Raw genomic sequence first — 13528 nt, forward strand, 5'->3', positions numbered from 1 at the left:
ACCCAGGCTGGAGTGCAATGGCTCGATCTCGGCTCACCGCAACCTCCGCCTCCTGGGTTCAGGCAATTCTCCTAATTCTCCTGCCTCAGCCTCCTGAGTAGCTGGGATTACAGGCACGTGCCACCATGCCCAGCTAATGTTTTGTAGTTTTAGTAGAGACGGGGTTTCACCGTGTTGACCAGGATGGTCTCGATCTCTTGACCTCGTGATCCACCCGCCTCGGCCTCCCAAAGTGCTGGGATTACAGGCTTGAGCCACCGCGCCCGGCTAACCTGGCTAATTTTTTGTATTTTTAGTAGAGATGGGTTTTCACCATGGTGGCCAGGCTGGTCTGCAACTCCTGACCTCAAGTGATCTGTCCGCCTCAGCCTCCCAAAATGCTGGGATTACAGGCGTGAGCCACCACACCTGGCCTTTTTTTTTTTTTTTTTTTTTTGAGACAGGGTCTCGCTGTGTCACCCATGCTGGAGTGCAGTAGCATGATCTCGTCTCACTGCACCCTCCACCTCCCAGGCTCAAGCTGCTTTCTGGCCCTTCTCTGGCCATTTGCCAGAGAAGAAGGGTAAACCCTGTATGTGTCCTCCCAGGCTATTTTTCTTCATTCTCTCTGCTGCTGTTTGCAGAGAGTTGCCCTGATTATCAGGAGAAAAGAACCACAAGCATCCAGAGAGTTTACATCCTGCCTTCTGTGCTCTGCTCCTTCAGAAAGATGAATGCGGAGACAATGGGCTCACACTAAATTCGGGCTGGAAAGTGTGTTGCATGCTGGTGGCCTGATGCCAGGGCTGTTGAAACAATTTCAGTTATAGCACTGTGGTCTCCACTTTATTTCTTGATGTATTTTGGCCGCTGCATTTTGATTGCAGCTAAAAGAGATAACAGAAAGGAGATGCTGGCTGGCTGCTTCAGATCAGCCCTCCATGTTGTCAACACCTTGATGAGGCTAACCCAGAGCTGCTTGATCAGTCCTCGGCTTTGTGGGGCTAGGTACAGAATTTTATCACAGGATTTTGTCCCGCTCTCTGGGGTGACCAAACCCATAGGGACCAAAATGCAGTTTGCAAAAGCTCGAGTGACTGAAGGATCTATATACAAACATGGCCATTTGCCAGTTAACAACAGGATATTTCTCTCAGGCCAGATCAGAGACATGGTTCAGAGTTCAGAAGTTCCTTGGTGGCAACCCTTTAAAGAGGCCACCTTATGAACAGGATCACAAGTTAGCTTAGTGAACAAAGAATTGGAACAAACCTAGCTAGGTGTGTTTAAGGAATATTTCCATTCAGCTAGTGTAGCTGGATTAATTCCTATTCTCTGAATCAAGGATGTCTAGAAAACTGCCATTGTGGCTTTCAAATCTAAGGAGAATCTCCTTTGGGCCAGCTGGATATACAATAAAAATGGTTGTTACATGGTCTTCCTTTAACAAGACTCCATACAACCCACTTCAGATTAGCAGATCAAATGTGTTACACAATCCATTTCACTTACAACTTCATTTGCATTAACTGCATTCCAGTTCTGAGGACAGATCCTATTTGACCACCTTGATTAGTTTAAGACACTCTCTAGTGCAAAGCCCTCGAGTGCCTTTATCTCTATTTATAGATCATCTCTTAATTTGAACTATTTGGCAAGTGACTAAAAACATCTTATTTATTTATTTATTTGAGATGGGGTCTTACTACATTGCCCAGGCTATTCTCAACTTCTGGACTCAAGCAATCCTCCCTGCTCAGCCTCCTGAGTACCTGGGATTATAGGTATGTGCCATTATGCCTAACTCTTTACTCTTTTTTTTTTTTTTTTTTGAGATGGAGTTTCGCTGTTGTTATCCAGGCTGGAGTGCAATGGCGCGATCTCGGCTCACCGCCACCTCCGCCTCCTGGGTTCAGGCAGTTCTCCTGCCTCAACCTCCTGAGTAGCTGGGATTACAGGCACGTGCCACCATGCCTAGCTAATGTTTTGTATTTTTAGCAGAGACGGGGTTTCACCATGTTGATCAGGATGGTCTCGATCTCTTGACCTCATGATCCACCTGCCTCAGCCTCCCAAAGTGCTGGGATTACAGGCTTGAGCCACCGCGCCCGACTATGCCTAACTCTTTATTTAATTTTTTTTTTTTTTTTTTTTTTTTTTGGAGACAGGGCACCCAGGCTGGAGTGCAGTGGCATGAGCTTGGCTCACTGCAACCTTCATCTGCCTGGTTCAAGCGTCAGCCTCCCAAGTAGCTGGGTGGGACCACAGGTGCACACGGCCATGCCTGGCTAATTTTTGTATTTTTAGTAGAGACAGGTTTTCTCCGTGTTAGCCAGGCTGATCTCAAACTCCTGGCCTCAGCTGATCTGCCAACCTTGGCTTCCCAAAGTGCTGGGATTACAGACGTGAGCCACCGTACTTGGCCTTTAAGACAGAGTTTCAATCTGTTGCCCAAGCTGGCATGCAGTAGTGCAGTCATGGCTCACTGCAGCCTTGACCTCCTGGGGTCAAGCAATCCTCCCACCTCAGCCTCCCGAGTAGCTGGGACCACAGGTGTGTGCCACCATGCCTGGCTAATTTTTAAAATTTTAGTAGAAATGATGTCTCGTTATGTTACCCAGGCTTGTCTCAAACTCCTAGGCTCAAGCAATCTTCCTGCCTCAGTTTCCTAAAGTGTTGGAATTACAGGCATGAGCTACCATGCCTGGCCTACATTTTTAAAGAGACAGGGTTGCACTTTGTCACCCAGGCTGGAGTGAAATGGCATGATCATAGCTCACTGCAGCCTTGACCTCCTAGGCTCAAGCAATCTGCCCATCTAAGCATCCCAAGTAGCTGGGACCACAGGTGCGCACCACTGCACCTGGCTAATTTTTTTTTGTAGAGTCAGGGTCTTGCTGTGTTACCCAAGCTGATCTTGAACTGCTGGCCTCAAGCAATCCTCCTTTGTTAGCCTTCCAAAGCACTGGGTTTATAGCTGTGAGCCACCACACTGGACCCTAATGTAATTCTCTTAAACATGACCAAATTATTAAATTTTTCCTGATTTTCTACATTATATAGGGGTGTGTGTGTGTATGAATGTCAAGTCTTTGGGAAAGAATGTGAAAACTTTAGAATAATAAAATCTCAAAAGCGAAATATATGGAAACAAAGTGACACTTCCCTGCATGGAGCCTGTGAGGTGTGTCTTACCTCCCACCCCCACCCTGCTCTTCTCCCTCAGAGATCACCTTCCCACCTCCCACCGCCCTCTGCCGCCGCCTCCACGTGGCCTGCTGAGGCTCTCTCCTGGCCCCTCACCTTCAGCACCCTCTGCAGCCCAGCAGCCTCTCTCCTAGACTCCTCTGTGGCACTCCCTCACCCTTCTGCTTGGCCCTGTGCCGCCTCCTCTCGTTTTTCCTCTCCTAGGTTCTTCCTTCTCTTCCCAGGCCCACCATCCTCCACCCCCTTGCCCTGAAGGGGATGGCTCAGCCACAAGAGACATGCAGAGGCCCCACTCGTGGCTATAGCCAGACCCCAGGCTTCTGCCCAAGCTTGGACTGCTTTTTCAGGTTAGACTTCCTGAACATTCTGGAGAGTTTCCCCTTTCTGCTTTGTTTTTCTTCCTCCTTGGCACAAACTTGCCCTTCTCAAAGTTCTGTTATTTAATCAGAAATCTCTTAACTTTTGCTTTGCTCCTTATCATCTCTCCACAGTCATAATTTCCCATATTTCCCAATCCTCCACATCCCTTGCTTCAATTCCCTTTTTTTTTTTTTCTTAGAGTTTCGCTCTGTCGCCCCAGCTGGAGTGCAATGGCGCGATCTTGGCTCACTGTAGCCTCCTCCTCTTGGGTTCAAGCAATTCTCCTGCCTTAGCCTCCCGAGTAGCTGGGATTACAGGTTCCTGCCAGCACACCCATCTGTTGGTTTTTTTTTTTTTTTTTTTTTTTTGTATTTTTAGTAGAGACAGGGTTTTGCCATGTTGGCCAGGCTGATTTTGAACTTCTGACCTCAGGTCATCCACCTGTCTCAACCTCCCAAAGTGCTGGGATTATAGGCGTAAGCTACCGTAATCCACCCTTGCTTCGTTTGTTCACTCCCTCCTGCACTTCTTTGCTTTCCCCTGGCTCTGCCCACCCATCCCCATGTAAGAGCCAGTGTCCCAGGGACTAGGGTGTAGGAAAGCAAACCACAGGCAATGACAACAATTTTTTGAGCCCCTATTAGGTATCGAGCACCTATTAGCACCTATAAGCTTATGAGGCAGTAGAGGGAGACAGACAACAAGTAAGATAAACAATGTCAAGTGGGTCCAGGCACAATGGCTCACCCCTGTAATCCCCACACTTTGGGATGCTGAGGCAGGTGGATCACTTGAGGTCAGGAGTTCAAGACCAGCCTGGCCAACATGGCAAAAACCTATCTCTACTAAAAATGCAAAAATTAGCCAGGTGTGGTTGCATGTGCCTGTAATCACAGCTACTCGGGAGGCTGAGGCAGGAGAATCGCTTGAACCCAGAAGTTGCAGTGAGCTGAGATCCTGCCACTGCACTCCACCTTTTGAAAAAAAAAAAAATTTCAATTGGTAAACAATGGAGAAAATAAAGTCAGCAAGGAGGAGAGTGGGAACAGTAAGTTGAGATTTGTTGTCCAAAGGTAGCCTTGCCCAGAAGCTGGTATTTGAGTAAGGATCAGGAGGTAAATTAGTGAGTACTAAAATAATGAGGGAAGAGCTTTCCAGGTAATGGGAACAGCAAGTGCCAAGGCCCAGAGGTGACAGCAGGTCTCAGGAGAGACGGCGGCAGGCAGTGTGGTCCAAGCAGAGTGAGTGACAGGAAGGTGGAGGGGCAGTGAAGCGGGTGATCACATTGAGCCTTAGGGGCCACTTTGAACGAGGAGGGCACCCACAGACCTTTTATCACCTGCAGCTTCCTTTTTTTTTTTGAGACGGAGTCTCACTCTGTCACCCAGGCTAGAGTGTAGCGGTGTAGTCTCAGCTCACTGCCACTTCCACCACCCAGGTTCAAGCGATTCTCCTGCCTCAGCCTCCTGAGTAGCTGGGATTACAGGTGTGTGCCACCACGCCTGGCTAATTTTTGTATTTTTAGTAGAGACAGGGTTTTGCCATGTTGCCTAGGCTGGTCTCAAACTCCTGACTTCAAGTGATCTGCCCACCTTGGCCTCCTAAAGTGCTGGGATTACAGGCGTGAGCCACCGTGCCCAGCCATGCAGCCTCTTCAGCTTGTTTACAGAGAGTGCTTTGAGGCCAAGATGATAAAATGTTGTAAAATAAGAAATGCAAGCCAGGCTCGGTGACATGTGTCCATAATCCCAGCACTTTGGAAGGCACAGGTAGGTGGATCGCTTGAGCCTAGGAGTTTAAGACCAGCTTGGGCGACATGTTGAAACTCCATCTCTGTAAAAACAAAAATTAGCTAGGCGTGATGGTGGCATGCCTGTAGTCCTAACTACTTGGGGTGCTGAGGTAGGAGGATTGCTTGAGTCCAGGAGTACTGCACTCCAGCCTGGGCGAGAGTGAGACCCTGCCCCCATAGGGGAAAAAATAAAAGAAAAACATATAACCATACCCCAGCCAGTTTTTTTCCCTCTATAAAAAGGAAGCAGTAATGCCCAGCCCTTTTCATGCCACCCCCCAACTTGGCCTCAGTGACTATTGTTTCAGCTCCTCTTCTCTGGTAGCAGCCGTTTCTCCTCATTGGCCCAAAAAGAGAAGAGCAAGTGTGTTGATCTGTCCTGGGTCCATCCACCTGCTCTGTCTCTTTGTCTGCGAGGGTGACTGAATGAAGCGCTGCCTGCCACCTGCCTTTTTGTGCCTCTTGACCGGCTGTTTGCCTCATTGGAGGACTGGCTTCAACATGTGAAAGTGGATCAATTGGTAAGAATAAGTCAAGAGATGGGTCATCTGACCTGTATAAAACCAGATAAGCTTCTGCAATCTTTGCACAGAAATCTAAAATCTCAGCTGGATTGGCAAAGGGAGAGAATCAGAAATGGGAGCTGTGAGAGGTGCCACATTTCCTTCACCATGAGGGGGTCTTCTTCCCCACTACCTCCCTTCCCCCAGCAGCATCCTTGACCTCAGAGGGCCTGGCTGTGTCCTCAGCAAGCTCTGCAGCCACACTGCAGTGCGCGGCACCTCTGCCTGCCATGCTCCACTCTGTTGGAACTGAATCACCGCTTGGGGGTTGGGAACCTGTGTTGCTCCTTACAATACCCGGTGCTGCCTCTTCCTTGCAGGCAGAGCTCAGGGCTGTGCTCAGCGCCCTCTGCACAGGCTGGAAGGTGAGGAGGGAATGCAGACCCCACCATCGGCCCTGGAAGGCTGAAACTTAACCATTGGAGGCATCATCATCTGTTGTCCCTCCCCAGTTCTTCTAAGGAATCAGCAGCCCCACGCTACCAGGCCTCCGTTTTTGTGCCCCTCCCCCAGAGTGCCCTCTGCAGTTCTTTGGAACACAGAGTTGCAAGATCAGTGTTTGTGTTTCCTTTAGTTTGGAAAGTCATTTTCCATCCAGAAGCTTGTCTGATTCTTACAACGACCTTGAAGAACAGGGAGCCAGGGTCTTGGCATCCCCTCCCTTGGTGGGATTTGGCTCCAAGTCTGCTGGGTCGCAGCCAGGAGCCTGTTTACTACATCGGAAGACCCTTCATGAAATGTTTTGAACATCTGTTGAATACAATGAAGCTTCTCACCCCCAAAGTGAGTATAGAAGCAAAAGCCTTTCAAGCAGAGTACAGTTTGAGGTGCAAACTCAGGTACTCACGTATACACATGAACCCCAACTCGTGGGTCCCACCAAGAAGGCATTTGAGCTCCACTGACACATGCTTGGAGCTACCTACCATCTTCCCCATGCCGGCCCTCTGCCCTCCAGTCTAAGGAGTGGTATACAGCTGGCAGGTACAGTGCCCCAGCTGCTATATGTATTTGTGTACATTTTCAGATGATATGTGATATGAATTCGAACAAGTTTAATGTATATGTAATTTGTAATAGTTTGTAATATGTGCACTTGGCACTTTTTTTTTTTTTTTTGAGACAAAGTCTCTCTCTGTCACCAGGCCGGAGTGTAGTGGCATGATGTTGGCTGACTGCAACCTCCACCTCCTGGGTTCCAGCAATTCTCCTGCCTCTGCCTCCCGAGTAGCTGGGATTACAGGCACGCACCACCATGCCCAGCTAATTTTTTTTTTTTTTCAGTAGAGACAGGGTTTCCCCATGTTGCCCAGGATGGTCTCGATCTCCTGACCTCATGAGATCCGCCCACCTCGGCCTCCCAAAGTGCTGGGATTATAGGCATGAGCCACTGTGCCTGTTTGTTTGTTTGTTTTTGCAGACAGTCTCTGTCTGTCGCCCAGGCTGGAGTGCAGTGGCACAATCACAGCTCACTGAAACCTCCACTTCCCAGGCTCAGGTGATCCTCCCACCTCAGCCTCCCAAGTAGCTGGAACTACAGCCATGCACCACCTCACCCAGCTAAATTTTTTTTTTTTTTTTTTTTTTTAGACAGTCTTGTTCTGTTGTCCAGGCTGGAGTACACTGGTTCAATCTTGGTTCACTGCAACCTTTGCCTCCCAGGTTCAAGCAATTCTCCTGCCTCAGCCTCCCAAGTAGCTGAGACTACAGGGATGTGCTACCATGCCCAGCTAATTTTTGTATTTTTAGTAGAGACAGGGTTTTGCCATGTTGCCCAGGCTGGTCTTGAACTCCTGGACTCAAAAGATCCACCTGCTTCAGCCTCCCAAAGTGCTGGGATTGCAGGCGTGAACCACTGCGCCCAGCTTGATGCATATTAATTCCCTTAACCCTCACACTCTGAGATAGGTCTTACTATGACCCTGTCTATGGATGGGAAAACTGAGGCACAAAGCGGTGAATTACTTGCCCAGATTACATAACCAGTAAGAAGTAGCCAAAACAGTATTGGGACCCAGGTAGTATAGCTCCAGAGGCTGTGCTTCTTAGCACTGTGCTTTGCTGCTACCCAATAGAAAACTGTATTTCCAAAGAAAGAAAAACCACAATCTCACCTCAGCTCCTACCCAAGATTGCCACTGACAAATTGGTGCAAAATCCCTCTAGATCTTTATTTATTACCATATTTTATTACCACAAAGAGTGTCCCACATTTTTTCTGAGTCATATACCTTTGACACTCATATCAGTACTCAGATCTCCTCCTTTGTGATGATAGCCTGGCTTCCATTGTTTGGGTAAACTGCAGCTTACGAATTTGTTTATTGATGATTCGGTTGACTTGTTTCTAATTTCCAATGGTTTTTCAATGATTCCCAGACATAACTTTGCATACTGAAATATGTCTATGCAATAGGTCTTAAGAGGTTGGAGTGCCAGATCAAAAGAGTATAACCATTTCAAATGTTAGTACCAAAAGGTCCCCCAAAACGTTTGTACCCATCTACATTCCCCCACCCTCAGCTGACTTTGCTTTAACACCCATGAAATGCAAGTTCAGTCTCAAAGGAGTGTTGATGGCATTCTCTAAATAATTCAGGACTAGGAAATCTTCAAGGCTGGAGTTTTCTATGTACCAAAACCACTAACAGGGACACGCTAATATGCTTTGCAAGTTACACCCACCAGCAGCCATGTCCCAGCTGCAAATACTAATTAGGGGCTTATAATTACTAGTTAGTGGCTTACAAGTACTCATCTGGGAGACAAATCCTGAGCCCCTGCAGCCTATTTTAAAGAGGTTTCTCACCTTTGAGACTCTGCCCTTAGTGTATAGAGTATGCCTTCTCATGGTGTTTGAATGTCCCTAGAATGATGACTATACTTCCCAAACCAGACTCAGGACATAAGATCTGATTGCCCCTTAAAGTACTGGGTTCATCTGGAAAGCCCAGGTTGAATGGTTGTACCTCTGCATCACTGTATGTCAAGATCACGATTATAGTTAACACTCTAAAGAGCTTTTTTTTTTTTTTTTTTGAGACGGTGTTTTGCTCTTGTTACCCAGGCTGGAGTACAATGGCACGATCTTGGCTCACCGCAACCTCCGCCTCCTGGGTTCAGGCAATTCTCCTGCCTCAGCCTCCTGAGTAGCTGGGATTACAGGCACGCGCCACCAGGCCCAGCTGATTTTTTGTAGTTTTAGTAGAGACGGGATTTCACCGTGTTGATCAGGATGGTCTCGATCTCTTGACCTCATGATCCACCCGCCTCGGCCTCCCAAAGTGCTGGATTACAGGCGTGAGCCACCGCGCCCGGCCTCTAAAGAGCTTATTATGCTCTTCCGTGTACTTGACACGTATTAGTCCCTTCAACCCTCACACTAGGCCTGTGAGATAGGTATTACTATGACCCTGTTGTACAGATAGCAAAGCTGAGGCACACACAAGGCTAATTACTTGCCTCAGATTACATAGCCAATAAGAAGCAGCCAAACCAGTACTGAACCCAAGCAATCTGGCTCCAAAGGCTGTGCTTTTTCCCATCATGCTTGCTGCTCCCAATACATAGACACTAGATTTCCAAATTGTTACAATCTGTTCTTAGTTTAAGTGGAGATAAAGAAAGTGGTTCCTGTGCAGTGGTCATACCTGTAATCCCAGCACTTTGGGAAGCTGAGGCAGGTGGATCTCTTGAGGTCTGGAGCTCAAGACCAGCCTGGCCAACATAGTGAAACCCCATCTCTACTAAAAATATAAAAATTAGCCGTGTGTGGTGGCACAAACCTGTAGTCCCAAGTACTTGGGAGGCTGAGGCAAGAGAATCACTTGAGCCCAGGAGGTGGAGGTTTCAGTGAGCCAAGATTGTGTCAGTGCACTCCAGCCTGGGTGACAGAGCAGAACTCTGTCACACACAAAAATAGTGATTCTGTGCTTGTTTAAATGGAACATCTATGTCAAGTTAAGCTTTAGCCCAAATAGCCTCAAAATAGTGTCCTAGTACACCAAAACCCAAACTCAAGCCAGGCATGATGGTTTGTAATCCTAGCTACTCAGGAGGCCTTGGCAGAGGATCATTTGAGCCCCAGGAGTTCGAGGCCAGCCTGGGCAACATAGCAAAACCGTCTCTGGGAAAACAACCACAAAAACAACCTCAGACACCAAGGTTTATTCTGCCTCTTGTGTTTGACCTTGTAATTTGCCGAGAAGCTGGAGAGGAGGTGTGTTAAAGCTCCACAGCCCACCTGCTCCTGCACTTTGGCAGCTTTGGTAAGTTGCTCATGGAAAGGCTTCTTTTGTAGGGTGGCCAAAATAGCAAACATCTAAGACTGCCTTCCTGGGAGCAGAGGAGGCAGAAAGCCGTGTGGCAAGCGTGTAACATAGAAAATGTAGCAAGTCTTCCCATGAACTCCAGAAATGTCTTTGAAGGTTGTTGCTTTCCCATTCATTTCCTATAAGCAGGACTTCAGTTTTCAGATGTCATTCTCAGAATAACAGTGTATTATTTTTGTTTTGTTTTTTCCTGAGACAGGGTCTCACTCTGTCACCCAGGCTAGAATGCAGTGGTGCGATCTCAGCTCACTGCAACCTCTGCCTCCTGGTTCAAGCGGTTCTCCTGCTTCAGACTCCTGAGTAGCTGGGATTACAGGCACGTGCCACAACGTCCAGCTAAATTTTTTTTTTTTTGAGATGGAGTCTCACTCTGTCAACAGGTTGGAGTTCAGTGGCGCAATCTTGGCTCACTGCAACCTCCACTTCCCGGGTTCAAGTCATTATCTTGCCTCAGCCTCCTGAGTAGCTGGGACTACAGGCGTATGCCACCACACCCAGCTAATTTTTGTATTTTTAGTAGAGGTGGGGTTTCACCATGTTGGCCAGGCTGGTCTTGAACTCCCGACCTCAAGAGATCCATCCACCTTGACCTCCCAAAATACTGGGATTACAGGCATAAGCCACTGTCCCCAACCTACAGTATATCATTTTTAATGGTTATTCCTTGCTAGAAGTTCAAAGCATAAATACGTTAATAGCTCTATTCCCATGTCATTCCTTGAGAGAGAAAAAAGAAGCTGGGCTAATGGCCTTCTTTGGAGAAGGGAAAAATAAGGTCCAGAGAAGTCAATTCTTGCAAATAGAAAGTCAATCAGTTGGCCAGCCCCTAACTCCAGCATAGAGTGCAGGAGGCTGAGGGCAGGATCTGTTGATTTCAGGGGAGAGTGGTTTGCAGAGTGGATGTGGTGCTGGAGCAGAGCGACTAGAGCACCTCTCTTCTGTGGAACTAGGAAAGCTCCTGGGCCTTTAGGTGGTTTATTAAATGATGTCAGGTTTTACTTTACTGTCTACCTTAACAGCTGGGCCAGCTCAGAAGAGCTCCTGGGTGGGGTTTTTCTAATGTCTCATCACACGCACAGGTAGCCACCTGGTGCTGGGGAGAACAAAGCAGTCTGCTCTGCACTTCCAGAGTCTCTAGAGCCACCCTCATCCCCAACACCCACATATACCTTTACTGGACCACACACCACCTTCAAAACTTGGCGACCATATTAATCCTAGAGAAAGGCCAGCCTGAAATTAGGCTGTCTATGAAGAGAAGAGAATGGGAATGCTCAGGTTTCAAAGACCTGAGGTTTTGGCTGATCTGAGATTTCAAAGGACAAGGCGCTAAGTTGTGGGTTTTTCTCTGTGGCCAAGACCAGGGTGGTGTGAGAGAGAGTAATGGGGACTCCATTCCCCAAAAGAGAGCAGCTCAGGCCCCTCATAAGCCTCTAGAGACTACCCTTCCCCATCCTTTGGGTAGGGAAAGCCCCACACAGAGCAGAAGTTCTGTCCTTTAGAAAACAAAGTGAATCCAAGGTGTTTTGATAGCTCTGTCTTCCCACAGGCTAGGACTGGCTGGGTTTTTGCCAGTTCTCCTGGGAAAAAAAAGCAGACAGCAACTTAGTGAACAACATGGTTGCTGAAATCTAATTCCAGGTGCATTGGAGAGACCTGGGGACTCACCTCGCCCATCTGATCCTGTTCCTCTGTTTCTCCCTGGCTCTCTTTCCTAATTTCCAGATTAAATCCACATATTTTATTTTGTTCCTTCTGGCTTGACAGTGCATTAGTCCTTTGTTAAGTTTTTTTGTTTTTGTTTTTGAGACAGTGTCTCACTCTGTCACCCAGGCTGGACTGCAGTGTCACAATCTCAGCTCACTACTGTAACCTCTGCCTCCCAAGTTCAAGCGATTCTCATGGCTCAGCCTCCCAAAGTGTTGGGATTACAGGCGTGAGCCACTGCACCTGGATACTAAAAATATATTTTTTAAATTAGCCAGGTGTGGTGTTGTGCACCTCTAGTCCCAGTTAGGAGGCTGAGGTGGGAGGATCGCTTGAGACCAAGAGGTCAAAGCTGCAGTGAGCCATGATTGCATCACTGCACTCCAGCCTGGGCAGCAGAGCAAGATTGAAAAAAAAAAGAAGAAGAATTGTGGTTGATGTTATCGTAGCAAGAGCCAAACAAATTTGGAACAAGGTTACCTTAAGTGTAGACGGGGATTGTGTCCCACCAATCTGGGAAAGTGTGTGTGCACTTGTGTGTCCATTTTGTGTCACATAACTGTACCTGTGTGTGCTGCAGACCCTTGTGTGGGAGTAGGCTTACAATGCCCAAAGGCGAGAACCTCTCCCTGGGACTTTCCTGGGTGGGAGGACATTGCTGACATCACCAGGCTTGGAAATCCTTTCTTCAGGGAAAAGCCTCCTACTAGGGGAATCCTAGAGCTGGATTTAGCCTGTGCCTCCCCTCCTTGCCCAGGACGCTGTGGTCCTCAATGAGGAGGTGAGGTGAGTGTGGGCTGCCCCAACTGGGGTGTGCCAGTCAAACCACGTGCCTTTTTGTAATTCCCTCAAAGGTGCCAGAGGAGCTGGCACAGTTCTGCAGACCCCGCCTCTGCCTGCTAAATTCTCTCAAAGGAACAGTGGGAGGAATTTAAATAAAGGAAATCACTCCAGTTTTGGCTACCACGAATCCTAAACCCTGGCCCTCCCGCTTTATTTACTGCTTTCATTATAAACTGAGGTTGTCAAACCTTTTTCACATGAATCCATGTATGATAGAGACTGCACCCCACCCTGCTCCCAGCTTATAAGGAAGTCCTGTAAACTCAGAATTTATGTTTTTTTTTTTTTTTTTTTTTGAGATAGTGTCACCTAGGCTGGAGTGCAGTGGCATGATCTCAGCTCACTGCAACCTCCGCCTCCCAGGCTCAAGTGATTCTCTTGCCTCAGCCTCCTGAGTAGCTGGGACTACAGGTGCATACCACCATGCCCGGCTAATTTTTTTTTTTCGTATTTTTAGTAGACACAGCATTTCACCATGTTAGCCAGAATGGTCTTGATCTCCTAACCTTGTGATCCGCCCGCCACGGCCTCCCAAAGTGCTAGGATTACAGGCGTAAGTCACCGCGCACCGCCTATCTTCAGTTTTTTTTTTTACAACATGGGGTCTCTCATGGCCGGGCGCGGTGGCTCAAGCCTGTAATCCCAGCACTTTGGGAGGCCGAGGCGGGTGGATCATGAGGTCAACAGATCGAGACCATCCTGGTCAACATGGTGAAACCCCGTCTCTATTAAAAATACAAAAAATT

General features: G+C 47.9%; 1 protein-coding gene across 4 annotated transcripts in view; it reads left to right on the top strand.

Moving 5' to 3' along the window:
• Positions 1-426: 426 nt before the first annotated feature.
• The window catches only part of HAS3 (hyaluronan synthase 3), a 33647-nt gene continuing 20545 nt past the window's right edge, over positions 427-13528 (top strand). For 2 of the 4 annotated variants that reach the window (XM_032284285.1, XM_032284289.1), the window contains exon 1: positions 427-1763. The gene's annotated coding sequence lies outside the window, so the exon portion shown is untranslated. Of the gene's footprint in view, positions 1764-9754; positions 10170-13528 lie in introns of those variants that run through there. The other 2 variants (XM_032284288.1, XM_032284287.1) reach the window with 1 other exon arrangement.

Source organism: Sapajus apella, unplaced genomic scaffold (assembly GCF_009761245.1).
Source record: "Sapajus apella isolate SASKATOON/1434 unplaced genomic scaffold, GSC_monkey_1.0 scaffold15, whole genome shotgun sequence".
Lineage (NCBI taxonomy): Eukaryota > Metazoa > Chordata > Mammalia > Primates > Cebidae > Sapajus > Sapajus apella.